Source organism: Pseudophryne corroboree, chromosome 11, assembly GCF_028390025.1.
Source record: "Pseudophryne corroboree isolate aPseCor3 chromosome 11, aPseCor3.hap2, whole genome shotgun sequence".
NCBI lineage: Eukaryota > Metazoa > Chordata > Amphibia > Anura > Myobatrachidae > Pseudophryne > Pseudophryne corroboree.
The window spans coordinates 178,451,788-178,467,376 of record NC_086454.1 but is presented as its reverse complement, the minus strand read 5'-3'; the positions used below and the strand labels follow the sequence as shown (position 1 = coordinate 178,467,376).

The 15,589-nt window shown below is 41.9% G+C and overlaps 6 non-coding genes across 6 annotated transcripts; all 6 read left to right on the top strand.

Annotated features, from left to right (window-relative positions):
• The first annotated feature begins 548 nt into the window (after nt 1–548).
• Nucleotides 549–630, top strand: TRNAS-CGA (transfer RNA serine (anticodon CGA)). The gene has a single exon. It is a non-coding gene; the product is annotated as a tRNA-Ser (tRNA).
• Nucleotides 631–2,452: 1,822 nt separating this feature from the next.
• On the top strand, nt 2,453–2,534 carry TRNAT-UGU (transfer RNA threonine (anticodon UGU)). The gene has a single exon. It is a non-coding gene; the product is annotated as a tRNA-Thr (tRNA).
• Nucleotides 2,535–2,702: 168 nt separating this feature from the next.
• On the top strand, nt 2,703–2,784 carry TRNAS-CGA (transfer RNA serine (anticodon CGA)). Its single transcript has one exon. It is a non-coding gene; the product is annotated as a tRNA-Ser (tRNA).
• A 6,863-nt stretch (nt 2,785–9,647) lies between these two features.
• TRNAS-UGA (transfer RNA serine (anticodon UGA)) lies at nt 9,648–9,729 on the top strand. Its single transcript has one exon. It is a non-coding gene; the product is annotated as a tRNA-Ser (tRNA).
• Nucleotides 9,730–10,733: 1,004 nt separating this feature from the next.
• TRNAS-UGA (transfer RNA serine (anticodon UGA)) lies at nt 10,734–10,815 on the top strand. The gene has a single exon. It is a non-coding gene; the product is annotated as a tRNA-Ser (tRNA).
• Nucleotides 10,816–12,686: 1,871 nt separating this feature from the next.
• TRNAS-UGA (transfer RNA serine (anticodon UGA)) lies at nt 12,687–12,768 on the top strand. Its single transcript has one exon. It is a non-coding gene; the product is annotated as a tRNA-Ser (tRNA).
• The last annotated feature ends 2,821 nt before the right edge of the window (nt 12,769–15,589 follow it).

The following is a 15,589-nucleotide window of genomic DNA, read 5'->3' as shown; positions in this document are numbered from 1 at the left end:
GAAAAACCTAATATATATTAAATTATTATAATTTGATAAAATGTCCGTAAAATGTACAATATGGTTCATGAGCACTGGTGTTGGCATGGTGTGATGTTAGAGGCTCCGATTTCTAATTAATTTAGTACAAGATCAAAAGTCCTTGACACCTATTTTTGATCCTTAAACTATACTATTTATTATATTTCACAAAGTTTATATATTAATTTTGAAGCAAATTAAAATAAAATGCATCAGATATTGCTGCCAACAGGAAAAATGTTTAGATTTCCAAGTAGCACCATCCAATTGAGGTCAGGTAGTTGTGGCCGAGTGGTTGAGGTAATGTGCTTGAAATCTATTGGGGTTTCCCCTCGCAGGTTCAAATCCTGCCATCTATGTACTGCTTTTTATGCATGTAGAAAGCTAAGCTCATTTGTCCTTGATAACTTTATTTTCCATGAAACTAATGTAGCTTTTACATTTCCCAAAGTTTAACTTAATGTAGAAGCTACCAAAAAAGGAAAACATTGATTTTGCACACAGCTTGTTAATGAAAAGACATTCAGGTAGTTGTGGCAGAGTGATTAAGGCGAAGGACTCGAAATCCATTGGGGTATTGCCGCACAGGTTCAAATCCTGTCAGCTACATTTGCTTTTCAAGCTTGTTTAAAAACTAATTGCATTCAAGATGAAGATAATTGAAGCATGTCATGTTTAAGAATTGAGTTATCAATCTCAGCTTAGCGCACCTACATATATATCCTGTTTTACAATGGACTTCTTTTTAAACCAGATAATATCAGACAGTGTCTTCCTGCATTCTATGTACATGCTTGTGACCTTGTATAAATGTTTCCCAGTGGCAACTTGTGCATGCAGATTCTTTTTATCTGGATTTACAGCTGTAGAGATGTAATGAAAGGTAAGAAAAAATGTCTTGTAATCAACAAACTATTAATTCTGCAGTATCAGTTGTTATAATTCCAAACTTTATTAAGGTATAGACCATAGGTTCTCAGACTTAGTACTCAGGACCCCATACAGTGCATGTTTTGCAGGTAACCCAGCAGGTGCACAGGTGTATTAATTACTCACTGACACATTTTAAGAGGTCCACTTGTGGAGCTAATTATTTACTTGTGGTTCTGTGAGGAGACCTGCAAAACATGCACTGTGTGCGGTTCTGAGGACCGAGTTTGAGAACCTGTGGAATAGACCAATGAAAAACCTAATATATTTCAAATGATTATTATTTGATAAAATGTCCGTAAAATGTACAATACAGTTCATGAGCACTAGTGTTGGCATGGTGTGATGTTAAAGGCTCTGATTTCTAATTAATTTAGTACAAGTTCAAAAGTCCTTGACACCTATATTTGACATTAAACTATACTAGCTATTATATTTTACAAAGTTTATATATTAATATTGAAGCAAACTAAAATAAAATGCATCAGCTATTGCTGCCAACAGGAAACATGTTTTGATTTTCACGTAGCACCATCCAATCGAGGTCAGGTAGTTGTGGCCGAGTGGTTAAGGCAATGGACTTGAAATATATTTGGGTTTCCCCGCGCAGGTTCAAATCCTGCCCGCTGCGTACTGCTTTTTATGCATGTAGAAAGCTAAGCTCATTTGTCCTTGATAACTTTATTTTCCATTAAACTAAAGTAGCTTTTACATTTTCCAAAGTTTAACTTAATGTAAAAGCTACCAAAAATGTAAAACATTGATTTTGCACACAGCTTGTCAGTGAAACAACATTAAGGTAGTAGTGACCGAGTGGTTAAGGTGATGGACTCGAAATCCATTTGCTTTTCAAGCTGGTTTAAAAATGAAATGCATTCAAGATGAAGAGAATCAAAGCATGTTATGTTTAAGAATTGAGTTATCAATCTCAGCTTAGCTCACCTACATATATATCCTGTTTTATAATGGACTTCTTTTTAAACCAGATAATCTCAGACAGTGTCTTTCTGCATTCTATGTACATGCTTGTGACCTTGTATAAATGTTTCCCAGTGGCAACTTGTGCATGCAGATTCTTTCTATCTGGATTTACAGCTGTAGAGATGTAATGAAAGGTAAGAAAAAATGTCTGGTAATCAACAAACTATTAATTGTGCAGTGTCAGTTGTTATAATTCCAAACTTTATTAAGCAATAGACCAATGAAAAACCTAATATATTTTAAATGATTATTATTTGATAAAATGTCCGTAAAATGTACAATATGGTTCATGAACACTGGTGTTGGCATGGTGTGATGTTAAAGGCTCTGATTTCTAATTAATTAAGTACAAGATCAAAAGTACTTGACACCTATTTTTGACCCTTAAACTATACTAGCTATTATATTTCACAAAGTTTATATATTAATATTGAAGCAAATTAAAATAAAATGCATCAGATATTTCTGCCAACAGGAAAAATGTTTTGATTTCCAAGTAGCACTAGCCAATTGATGTCAGGTAGTTGTGGCCGAGTGGTTGAGGCAATGGGCTTGTAATCCATTGGGGTTTCCCCGCGCAGGTTCAAATCCTGCCATCTACGTACTGCTTTTTATGCATGTAGAAAGCTAAGCTCATTTGTCCTTAATAACTTTATTTTTTATGAAACTAATGTAGCTTTTACATTTCCCAAAGTTTTACTTAATGTAGAAGCTACCAAAAAAGGAAAACATTGATTTTGCACACAGCTTGGTAATGAAACAACATTAAGGTAGCTGTGGCCGAGTGGTTAAGGCGATGGATTCGAAATCTATTGGGGTTTCCCCGCACAGGTTCAAATTCTGTCAGCTACGTTTGCTTTTCAAGCAAAAACGAAATGCATTCAAGATGAAGAGAATCAAAGCATGTTATGTTTAAGAATTGAGTTATCAATCTCAGCTTAGCTCACCTACATATATATCCTTTTTTACAATGGAATTCTTTTTAAACCAGATAATCTCAGACAGTGTCTTCCTGCATTCTATGTACATGCTTGTGACCTTGTATAAATGATTCCCAGTGGCAACTTGTGCATGCAGATTCTTTCTATCTGGATTTACAGCTGTAGAGATGTAATGAAAGGTAAGAAAAAATGTCTGGTAATCAACAAACTATTAATTGTGCAGTGTCAGTTGTTATAATTCCAAACTTTATTAAGGAATAGACCATAGGTTCTCAAACTCTGTCCTCAGGACCCCACACAGTGCATGTTTTGTAGGTAACCCAGCAGGTGCACAGGTGTATTAATTACTCACTGACACATTTTAAAAGGTTCACTTGTGGAGCTAATTATTTACTTGTGGTTCTGCGAGGAGACCTGCAAAACATGCACTGTGTGGAGTTCTGAGGACCGAGTTTGAGAACCTGTGGAATAGACCAATGAAAAACCTAATATATTTAAAATGATTATTATTTGATAAAATGTCCGTAAAATGTACAATACAGTACATGAGCACTAGTGTTGGCATGGTGTGATTGAGGTAATGGGCTTGAGGTAATGGGCTTGAAATCCATTGGGGTTTCCCTGCGCAGTTTCAAATCCTTCCATCTACGTACTGCTTTTTATGCATGTAGAAAGCTAAGCTCATTTGTCCTTGATAACTTTATTTTCCATTAAACTAAAGTACCTTTTACATTTCCCAAAGTTTAACTTAATGTAAAAGCAACCAAAAAAGGAAAACATTGATTTTGCACACAGCTTGTCAGTGAAACAACATTAAGGTAGTTGTGGCCGAGTGGTTAAGGTGATGGACTCGAAATCCATTTGCTTTTCAAGCTGGTTTAAAAATGAAATGCATTCAAGATGAAGAGAATCAAAGCATGTTATGTTTAAGAATTGAGTTATCAATCTCAGCTTAGCTCAATTACATATATATCCTGTTTTACAATGGACTTCTTTTTAAACTAGATAATCTCAGACAGTGTCTTCCTGCATTCTATGTACATGCTTGTGACCTTGCATAAATGTTTCCCAGTGGCAACTTGTGCATGCAGATTCTTTCTATCTGGATTTACTGTTATGAACCACAGGTAGTGGTTCATTCCTATTTTATGTTTATAAAGTTGTCTTGCATGCCAGGATTTCCTGTTGCTCTGTTTTAGAATACTCTTGTCTGCTGCCGCTCGTGAGTCTGTGTAATTGCAGCTTGTTCCCTTGTGTTCAGCCTCACCTGGCTGCTAATTGCATCTGGTCAGTTTGGAATCATGCAACAAGGCAGCTGCATGGGATTATTAATTAGGCCTCTCTGTTATATGCTGGCTGTTTGCAATTCACAGATTCTGGTGATATTCCTGGGTTTTCAGTCTGCTTGAGTTCTGAGCTTGGTTCCTGCTAGTTCCTGAGCTTCCTGTGTCGATTCCTGTGTCAGTCCCTGTGTCGATTCCTATGTCTGATCCCGTGTCCTGCCGTGAGGCGTTCCTGTCCTGAGGTCCAGTACCTTTGCCTGTGCAAGTTTCTGGCTTCTTGGTGTCCACCGGTCTGTCGTTTGGGATTCTGCCTGTCTTCCAGTTCTGAGAGTCTGTGTCAGCAGCATTGGGAGTTCCTGTCCGTTTGCCAGTATTCGTACCGGTTCCGTGAGTAGCGGCACGGCCGCATCCGTTGGCTTAGGCCACTGTATTCCCTTATTATTTCTGTCACTGGTGTTTTGCAGAGGGTTCTGCTTATGCTGTCACCGCCGGTACACAAAAGTATTGTGTTGGCGTGTGGTCAGCATTTCCTTTGTTGTTCTTTTCCTTTGGCGGCAAGCCGCACATACTTTGGTTTTAGGTTTGTTAGTAGCCCCTGGCCTTGTTGTTTAGTCAGAGGGCCCCTTGTTATCACCCTGTCTCGGTTCACTCTTTGTCTCTCATTAAGACCTGAGGGGGCATCGAAGTTGGGCAGACGTAATCCGCCCTTCAAACGCGGCTGCCATGGGCTCAAGCAACCATAGTCTCGCAAGAGTGTACTGACAGCACGGGTGAGACAACGGAGATAGGGCGCCAGGGGCTATTCCCTTTCCATTCCCCTTTCCCAGCATTCCGTCCTGGTGCTCTGGACTCGCTTCATAACATCTCCCTTGTTCTGAGCACCAGGAACCTAACATTATCACCAGCCATACCACAAAAAAGAAATAAAACTTTTTTTTCTTTTTTGGCCCAGTCCAGTGTCTAGTCTAGAATCCAGTCCTGTCTAGAATGCAGTGTTTTGAATTTAGTCCAGTGTTTAGAATCCAGTCCGGTGTTTAGAATCCAGTCCGGTGTTTAGAATCCAGTCCGGTGTTTAAAAAAAAAAAAGTCTTGTTTTGTTTAGCAAAATTTAGTCTTGCCTTGCCTTGCCTTGTCTTGCCTTGTCTTGTCTTGTCTTGTCTTGTCTAGTTTTAAATCCTCCTATGTCTACTATGCAAGCCCTGCAGGCATCTCTCGCAGCCCTGAACTCTGTATTCAGTGCTTTGAGACCAGAGCGACTAGAAGTTTTGCAGCAATCCCTAAAGCAACTGCAAAACCTTCTGACTAAAATCTTGCTCATTTTGCCAGAAGTCGTTGAGAGTACATCTATCTCTAAAGAGACTCTTGCTCACAGTATGGTGACAAGAGAATCCTCTGGTTTAATGGAAGAGAAAAGGTTTAAAAGTTTTCTGCGGCCCAGGCTCTCAGAAGAGGAGCGTCTGCGTCGCAGAAACTTAAACTTATGCCTATATTGTGGGGGTTTAGGCCATTATCTGCAGACCTGTGAGTTGCGCAAGCCAAAGTGTGGTGACGAGTCTTGCCCTCTGGCCAAGTTGAGTCACGATACAAGACCTACTCCTGTCTCTACTGTGGCAGAGGTACTTGTCACACAACCCACACAAAAAAGCTCTCTGTCCTATAATTGGGGTCCTTGGGCAAGGGAGCCCCATTATAGATTCAGGAATCAAAAGAGAATGTTTCTCTCCTCTCTTGAGGTTCCTGTGGAAGCGGAGTTGCAAGTCCCTGGAGTGGTGCCTGATGCCCAGGTTCCTGGAGTGGTGCCTGATGCCCAGGTTCCTGGAGTGGTGCCTGATGCCCAGGTTCCGGGAGTGGTGCCTGATGCCCAGGTTCCTGGAGTGGTGCCTGATGCCCAGGTTCCTGGAGTGGTGCCTGATGCCCAGGTTCCTGGAGTGGTGCCCGATGCCCAGGTTCCTGGAGTGGTGCCCGATGCCCAGGTTCCTGGAGTGGTGCCCGATGCCCAGGTTCCTGGAGTGGTGCCCGATGCCCAGGGTCCTGGAGTGGTGCCCGTAGCCCAGGGTCCTGGAGTGGTGCCCGTAGCCCAGGGTCCTGGAGCGGTACCCGATGCCCAGAGTGCTGGAGCGGTGCCCGATGCCCAGAGTGCTGGAGCGGTACCCGATGCCCAGAGTGCTGGAGCGGTACCCGATGCCCAGAGTGCTGGAGCGGTACCCGATGCCCAGAGTGCTGGAGCGGTACCCGATGCCCTAGCTTATAGAGGGACATCAAATATTATAGTTCAGGTGTCCATATCGGAAGGGGTCTCAGAAGCTGTTACCCCAGGTAGGGACTTGAAAAGCGCAACCCTAGAAAGGGTCTCTAAAACCATAGTTCTTGAGGGGAACTCGAGAAGCAAAACCCCAGAAGGGATCTTTGAAGTAATATCCCCAAGTGGGGTCTCGAGAGACGCAGCCCCAAAGAAGGGTCTAGAAGTCGCTTCCCCAGGAAAGAACTTAAGAAGCATAGCATTAGTGGAGGATCTGAACGTTATTGCTTCAGCAAAAGTCCCGGAAGTCATAGTCCCGGGAGAACTTTCGATAATTATCGACTCAGAGAGGGAGGCCGATGGCCCGATCCCAGTCAGGGAGGCCAACTGCCCGGTCCCAGTAAAAGAATCCGAGGTGCTGGCCCCAGCGGGGTTCTCGGAGGCCACTGCCCCAGCGGGGTTCTCGGAGGCCACTGCCCCAGCGGGGTTCTCGGACTCCACTGTCCCAGCGGGGTTCCCGGAGGCCACTGTCCCAGCGGGGTTCCCGGAGGCCACTGCCCCAGCGGGGTTCCCGGAGGCCACTGCCCCGGGTGGGGTTCCCGGAAGTCACTGCCCCGGGTGGGGTTCAGAAAGTCACTGCCCCGGGTGGGGTTCAGAAAGTCACTGCCCCGGGTGGGGTTCAGAAAGTCACTGCCCCGGGTGGGGTTCAGAAAGTCACTGCCCCGGGTGGGGTTCAGAAAGTCACTGCCCCAGGTGGGGTTCAGAAAGTCTCAGCCCCGGGTGGGGTTCAGAGAGTCTCAGCCTCGAGTAAGGTCAATAGTGACCAGGTCCTAGCAAAGCACTCCAGTCAGTCAGATGAGAAGGAAACAGATCCTGACTCTGATATCTCAACATCCATAACCTTTGATGGGGACTTCGCCCAATTTCTGGCGCTTTTCAAACACTATTACACTATTATGTTGTCTAGACCATTTCTGGGCATCACTAAAGAAAACCTTGGGCTCTATCTGATTTATTCTTTTAGAGGAGAGCCTTCTGAGTGGGCAACCAGCCTAATGAAAGCTGAAGATCCCATTCTTCAGGATCCCCTAGCATTCTGTGATGCAATTGTTAAAAGATACGGTTCCAAAGAAATTGGTTCAGGTTCCTCTAAGTCACCCGTCTTGTCTGCTGAGAGTCCACCAAATACTGTAAACTCTGCACAAGAGTCCCAGCCCGATGTTTTGACTGCAGGATGTGCTTTTTTGACTTCTTCTTCTTCTAATAATAGTACTTTACCAGAAAGTTCAGCTCCCAAGGGTAAGAGACCTGTCTCTGATTTGAACGCAGCCTTGCTGGGTGGTACCATCAGTTCAGACAATGTTTGGGGAATTACCTTGGTCAGACCTAAAGAGCTTTGTAAAAAGAAGAAGAAGAAAAAGAAATAATTTTTGACTCTTGCCTTGATAAAAAAAAGATTTTTTTTTTTTCCTTGTCTTGTGTCCAGTGACCACCATCAAGGGGAGGGCACTGTTACAAGTTGTTGCTACAACTTGTTTTTTGTTTTCTTGTCTGTTAGACCAGTGTGTCAGGTTTTTTTTTTTGTATCCCTTGTTCTGGATAGTCTGAATTTTGGGGTCTTTTGACCCCTCCTCAAGGGGGGGGGGGTAATGTTATGAGCCACGGCTGTGGCTCATTCCTGTTTTGCAGTTTTGTTCTGTATTTCATGTTATACTTCTGTTTATGTTCCCCGTGGGTGTCATGGGGTGCTCGGAGCTCACCCTTAAGGAGGGGATACTGTTATGAACCACAGGTAGTGGTTCATTCCTATTTTATGTTTATAAAGTTGTCTTGCATGCCAGGATTTCCTGTTGCTCTGTTTTAGAATACTCTTGTCTGCTGCCGCTGGTGAGTCTGTGTAATTGCAGCTTGTTCCCTTGTGTTCAGCCTCACCTGGCTGCTAATTGCATCTGGTCAGTTTGGAATCATGCAACAAGGCAGCAGCATGGGATTATTAATTAGGCCTCTCTGTTATATGCTGGCTGTTTGCAATTCACAGATGCTGGTGATATTCCTGGGTTTTCAGTCTGCTTGAGTTCTGAGCTTGGTTCCTGCTAGTTCCTGAGCTTCCTGTGTCAATTCCTGTGTCAGTCCCTGTGTCGATTCCTATGTCTGATCCCGTGTCCTGCCGTGAGGCGTTCCTGTCCTGAGGTCCAGTACCTTTGCCTGTGCAAGTTTCTGGCTTCTTGGTGTCCACCGGTCTGTCGTTTGGGATTCTGCCTGTCCTCCAGTTCTGAGAGTCTGTGTCAGCAGCATTGGGAGTTCCTGTCCGTTTGCCTGTATTCGTACCGGTTCCGTGAGTAGCGGCATGGCCGCGTCCGTTGGCTTAGGCCGCTGTATTCCCTTATTATTTCTGTCACTGGTGTTTTGCAGAGGGTTCTGCTTATGCTGTCACCGCCGGTACACAAAAGTATTGTGTCGGCGTGTGGTCAGCATTTCCTTTGTTGTTCTTTTCCTTTGGCGGCAAGCCGCACATACTTTGGTTTTAGGTTTGTTAGTAGCCCCTGGCCTTGTTGTTTAGTCAGAGGGCCCCTTGTTATCACCCTGTCTCGGTTCACTCTTTGTCTCTCATTAAGACCTGAGGGGGCATCGAAGTTGGGCAGACGTAATCCGCCCTTCAAACGCGGCTGCCATGGGCTCAAGCAACCATAGTCTCGCAAGAGTGTACTGACAGCACGGGTGAGACAACGGAGATAGGGCGCCAGGGGCTATTCCCTTTCCATTCCCCTTTCCCAGCATTCCGTCCTGGTGCTCTGGACTCGCTTCATAACATCTCCCTTGTTCTGAGCACCAGGAACCTAACATTTACAGCTGTAGAGATGTAATGAAAGGTAAGAAAAAATGTCTGGTAATCAACAAACTATTAATTGTGCAGTGTCAGTTGTTATAATTCCAAACTTTATTAAGCAATAGACCAATGAAAAACCTAATATATTTTAAATGATTATTATTTGATAAAATGTCCGTAAAATGTTCAATATGGTTCATGAACACTGATGTTGGCATGGTGTGATGTTAAAGGCTCTGATTTCTAATTAAGTACAAGATCAAAAGTCCTTGACACCTATTTTTGACCCTTAAACTATACTAGCTATTATATTTCACAAAGTTTATATATTAATATTGAAGCAAATTAAAATAAAATGCATGAGCTATTGCTGCCAACAGGAAAAATGTTTTGATTTCCACGTAGCACCATCCATTTGAAGTCAGGTAGTTGTGGCCGAGTGGTTAAGGCGATGAACTTGAAATCCATTGGGGATTCCCCGCGCAGGTTCAAATTCTGCCACCTACGTACTGCTTTTTATGCATGTAGAAAGCTAAGCTCATTTGTCCTTGATAACTTTATTTTCCATTCAACTAAAGTAGCTTTTACATTTCCCAAAGTTTAACTTAATGTAAAAACTACCAAAAAAGGAAAACATTGATTTTGCACACAGCTTGTCAGTGAAACAACATTAAGGTAGTTGTGGCCGAGTGGTTAAGGTGATAGACTTGAAATCCGTTTGCTTTCCAAGCTGGTTTAAAAACTAAATGCATTCAAGATGAAGAGAATCAAAGCATGTTATGTTTAAGAATTGAGTTATCAATCTCAGCTTAGCTCACCTACATATATATCCTGTTTTACAATGGACTTCTTTTTAAACCAGATAATCTCAGACAGTGTTCTATCTGGATTTACAGCTGTAGAGATGTAATGAAAGGTAAGAAAAAATGTCTGGTAATCAACAAACTATTAATTGTGCAGTGTCAGTTGTTATAATTCCAAACTTTATTAAGGAATAGACCATAGGTTCTCAAACTCAGTCCTCAGGACCCCACACAGTGCATGTTTTGCAGGTAACCCAGCAGGTGCACAGGTGTATTAATTACTCACTGATACATTTTAAGAGGTCCACTTGTGGAGCTAATTATTTACTTGTGGTTCTGCGAGGAGACCTGCAAAACATGCACTGTGTGGGGTTCTGAGGACCGAGTTTGAGAACCTGTGGAATAGACCAATGAAAAACCTAATATATTTCAAATGATTATTATTTGATAAAATGTCCGTAAAATGTACAATACATTTCATGTGCACTAGTGTTGCATGGTGTGATGTTAAAGGCTCTGGTTTCTAATTAATTTAGTACAAGATCAAAAGTCCTTGACACCTAAATTTGACATTTAACTATACTAGCTATTATATTTCACAAAGTTTATATATTAATATTGAAGCAAACTAAAATAAAATGCATCAGCTATTGCTGCCAACAGGAAAAAAAATTTGATTTCCAAGTAGCACCATCCAATCAAGGTCAGGTAGTTGTGGCCGAGTGGTTAAGGCGATGGATTTGAAATCCATTAGGGTTTCCCCACGCAGGTTCAAATCCTGCCCGCTATGTACTGCTTTTAATGCATGTAGAAAGCTAAGCTCATTTGTCCTTGATAACTTTATTTTCCATTAAACTAAAGTAGCTTTTACATTTCCCAAAGTTTAACTTAATGTAAAAGCTACCAAAAAAGGAAAACATTGATTTTGCACACAGCTTGTCAGTGAAACAAAATTAAGGTAGTTGTGACCGAGTGATTAAGGTGATGGACTCGAAATCCATTTGCTTTTCAAGCTGGTTTAAAAATGAAATGCATTCAAGATGAAGAGAATCAAAGCATGTTATGTTTAAGAATTGAGTTATCAATCTCAGCTTAGCTCACCTACATATATATCCTGTTTTATAATGGACTTATTTTTAAACCAGATAATCTCAGATAGTGTCTGCCTGCATTCTATGTACATGCTTGTGACCTTGTATAAATGTTTCCCAGTGGCATCCTGTGCATGCAGATTCTTTCTATCTGGATTTACAGCTGTAGAGATGTAATGAAAGGTAAGAAAAAATGTCTGGTAATCAACAAACTATTAATTGTGCAGTGTCAGTTGTTATAATTCCAAACTTTATTAAGGAATAGACCAATGAAAAACCTAACTTAATATTGAAGCAAATTAAAATAAAATGCATCAGATATTTCTGCCAACAGGAAAAAAAATTTGATTTCCAAATAGCACTATCCAATCGAGGTCAGGTATTTGTTGCTGAGTGGTTGAGGCAATGTGCTTGAAATCCATTGGGGTTTCCTCGCGCAGGTTCAAATCCTGCCATCTACATACTGCTTTTTATGAATGTAGAAAGCTAAGCTCATTTGTCCTTGATAACTTTATTTTCCATGAAACTAATGTAGCTTTTACATTTCCCAAAGTTTAACTTAATGTAAAAGCTACCAAAAAAGGAAAACATTGATTTTGCACACAGCTTGTCAGTGAAACAACATGAAGGTAGTGGTTAAGGCGATGGACTCGAAATCCATTGGGGTATCCCCGCACAGGTTCAAATCCTGTCTGCTACGTATGCTTTTCAAGCTGGTTTAAAAACGAAATGCATTCAAGATGAAAAGAATCAAAGCATGTTATGTTTAAGAATTAAGTTATCAATCTCAGCTCAGCTCACCTACATATATATCCTGTTTTATAATGGACTTCTTTTTATACCAGATAATCTCAGACAGTGTCTTCCTGCCTTCTATGTACATGCTTGTGACCTTTTATAAATGTTTCCCAGTGGCAACTTGTGCATGCAGATTCTTTCTATCTGGATTTACAGCTGTAGAGATGTAATGAAAGGTAAGAAAAAATGTATGGTAATCAACAAACTATTAATTGTGCAGTGTCAGTTGTTATAATTCCAAACTTTATTAAGGAATAGACCATAGGTTCTCAAACTCAGTCCTCAGGACCCCACACAGTGTATGTTTTGCAGGTAACCCAGCAGGTGCACAGGTGTATTAATTACTCACTGACACATTTTAAGAGGTCCACTTGTGGAGCTAATTATTTACTTGTGGTTCTGCGAGGAGACCTGCAAAACATGCACTGTGTGCGGTTCTGAGGACCGAGTTTGAGAACCTGTGGAATAGACCAATGAAAAGCCTAATATATTTAAAATGATTATTATTTGATAAAATGTCCGTAAAATGTACAATACAGTTCATGAGCACTGGTGTTGGCATGGTGTTATGTTAAAGGCTCTGATTTCTGATTAATTTAGTACAAGATCAAAAGTACTTGACACCTAAATTTGACATTAAACTATACTAGCTATTATATTTCACAAAGTTTATATATTAATATTGAAGCAAATTAAAATAAAATGCATCAGCTATTGCTGCCAACCGGAAAAATGTTTTGATTTCCAAGTAGCACCATCCAATCGAGGTCAGGTAGTTGTGGCCGAGTGGTTAAGGTGATGGACTTGAAATCCTTTGGGGTTTCCCCACGCAGGTTCAAATCCTGCCAGCTACGTACTGCTTTTTATGCATGTAGAAAGCTAAGCTCATGTGTCCTTGATAACTTTATTTTCCATTAAACTAAAGTAAAGCTACCAAAAAAGGAAAACATTGATTTTGCACACAGCATGTCAGTGAAACAACGTTAAGGTAGTTGTGGCCGAGTGGTTAAGGTGATGGACTCGAAATCCATTTGCTTTTCAAGCTGGTTTAAAAACGTAATGCATTCAAGATGAAGAGAATCAAAGCATGTTATATTTAAGAATTGAGTTATCAATCTCAGCTTATCTCACTTACATATATATCCTGTTTTACAATGGAATTCTTTTTAAACCAGATAAAAGCAAATTATACTTACCGATAATTTCATTTCTTCAAGATACTTCATGGCAGCCATTACTCTGGGGGATTGTATCCATCCTCCTATAATTAGACAGGTAGTTTTTTTTTTCAGCAGCTAAGTACCGCCCACTCTGGGTATAAAGCGACCCTCCTCTTCCTCCTCCCTAGTCTTTTGAATGTCTCCTTACTGACACCTTATGTGAAAAAAAACTTAAGGGAGGGAATATCATAGGCTGCCATGAAGTATCTTGAAGAAATGAAATTATCGGTAAGTATAATTTGCTTTTTTCTTCTGCGTTCCTTCATGGCAGCCATTACTCTGGGATATACCAACGCTCAATACAGGGAGGGTAACAAATTAGAAAGACCACGGTTTAATGCTGAATAGTAATAACTATTTATTCCATAACCCTTTCAAGGACTTGTTTCCCAAAGTGGGAGTCTCCAACATGCAGCACATAATGACTAGAGAACGTATGTATAGATGACCAGGTAGCTGCTGCGCATATGTCTCTTGCCGACACTTGAGCCTTCCTAGCCCAGGAAGCTGCCACCGCCCTTATAGAGAGTGTGCCTTTAGTCCTCCTGGAACCTCCCGATCACTTTCCTCATACACAAATGTTAGCAGTTCTCTAATCCATCTGGAAATGGTTTGCTTAGTAGGCATGTCACCTCTCTTTGGTCCTGAATGCAGCACAAACAGGTGTTTGGTCTTCCGAAACTCCTACAAGCTCTCCAGATAAAATTAGATTGCTCAGGTTAAATCTAAATTGTGCATCCTTTCTTCCTCCCTGTTCTGTGGTTCCGGATAAAAGGACGGCAAGACAATTTCCTGACCCGAATGAAATTCTGAAGAATTTCTAGGTAAGAAAACTCGGATTAGTTCTAAGAACCACTCTATCCGGAAGGAAATTTAAATAAGGTTCTTCTGACCACAGGGCTTGTAGCTCACCAACTCTCCTGGTCGACATAATAGCCACTAGAAAAGCCACTTTCCATGTAACAACTTTATTGAGATCTCCTGTATTGGCTCAAAGGGTGGCGCCATTAAGGCATCCAACACCAAATTCAGGTCCCATGGTGCAAGGATTAACCTAACTCTAGGGCGTATCCTCTTTATTGACTGACAAAACTTTTTTGTTAAATCGGCCTTCGACAACCTTCGGTCAAGGAACACGCTGAGTGCTGCTATTTGGACTTTGATAGTTGACACTGCCAGACCTCTCTCGAAGCCCTCGAACAGGAACTGTAACACGTGAGACGTATCTGCTTTCTGAGTGCCAAAATCTGAACTGGCCCAGGAAATAAAATTTCTCCAGACTCTATAATATGCACTTGAAGACCCCTTCTTCTTTGCCTGAATTAGCAAATCGAGGGCCTGCTCGGACAGGCCCTTTTTCCTAAGTAACTGCCGTTCAACTTCCATGCCGTCAAATGAAGCTGCTGAAGGTTCGGATGTAGCAGCGGCCCCTGGTGTAGCAGATCTCTCCTTAGAGGTAGTCTCCAAAGTCCTTGTTCCGCCATCCTCATCACTGAGGGAAATCAAACTCTCTTTGGCCATAAGGGAAGAATTATTATGACTTGTGCCTTCTCTTCCCTGATCTTCTTTATTACACGGGCAATCATTGGAAACGGGGGAAACACATAAGCCAGTCTGAAATTCCATGGAAGAGAGAAGGCGTCTACTCCCCCTGTTCCTGGTAGATGATAACGGGAAAAAACCAGGGACATCTTCACATTGATATGTGTGGCCATCAGGTCTAGTTGAGGCTGTCCGAACCTTTGAACAATGTCCCAGAACATTGCCTCGTTTAATTCCCATTCTCCTGCTAGCACTTGTTGTCTGCTGAGGAAGTCTGCTACCAGATTTCTTTTGCCTGGAACATGCAGGGCTGACAAGGACCAAAGGTGGCTTTCCGCCCACTGAAGTATCCTTGACACTTTCATCATTAGTGCTTGACTCTTGGTGCCTCCTTGCCGATTCAGATAGGCCACCACCGTTACATTGTCCGAAAACACTTTGAGATGGTTCCCACATAATTGATTCCGGAAAAATATTATCGCATTCCAAACTGCCCTAATTTCTCTGTGATTTGAAGATAGTCTCTTCTCTCTCTGATTCCATTGGCCTTGGCAACTTTGCTGCAGCAGATTTTCTCCCCAACCTACTGCGCTTGCGTCTATTGTTAACACTAGACACTGATGTCAAGCCAAAGACGTGCTTCTTTCTATCAGCTCCGCTTCCAACCACCAATCTAGGGACCGCCTTGTCTCTTGACGCAACCCTATCTGATAGTTTAGAGAATAACCTTTTCAACTGAACCAGAGAATGTCCATCTGTAGTTTCCTCATTCTCCATCTCACCCAAGGGACTATATCTATGGTGGACGCCATCATTCCTAATAGACTCATCGCTTGACGTAACGTCACTGTGCTGCACCCTCTTACCAGAACTGCCAGCTCCTGTATTTTTCTGCATCTCTCTTCCGACAGAC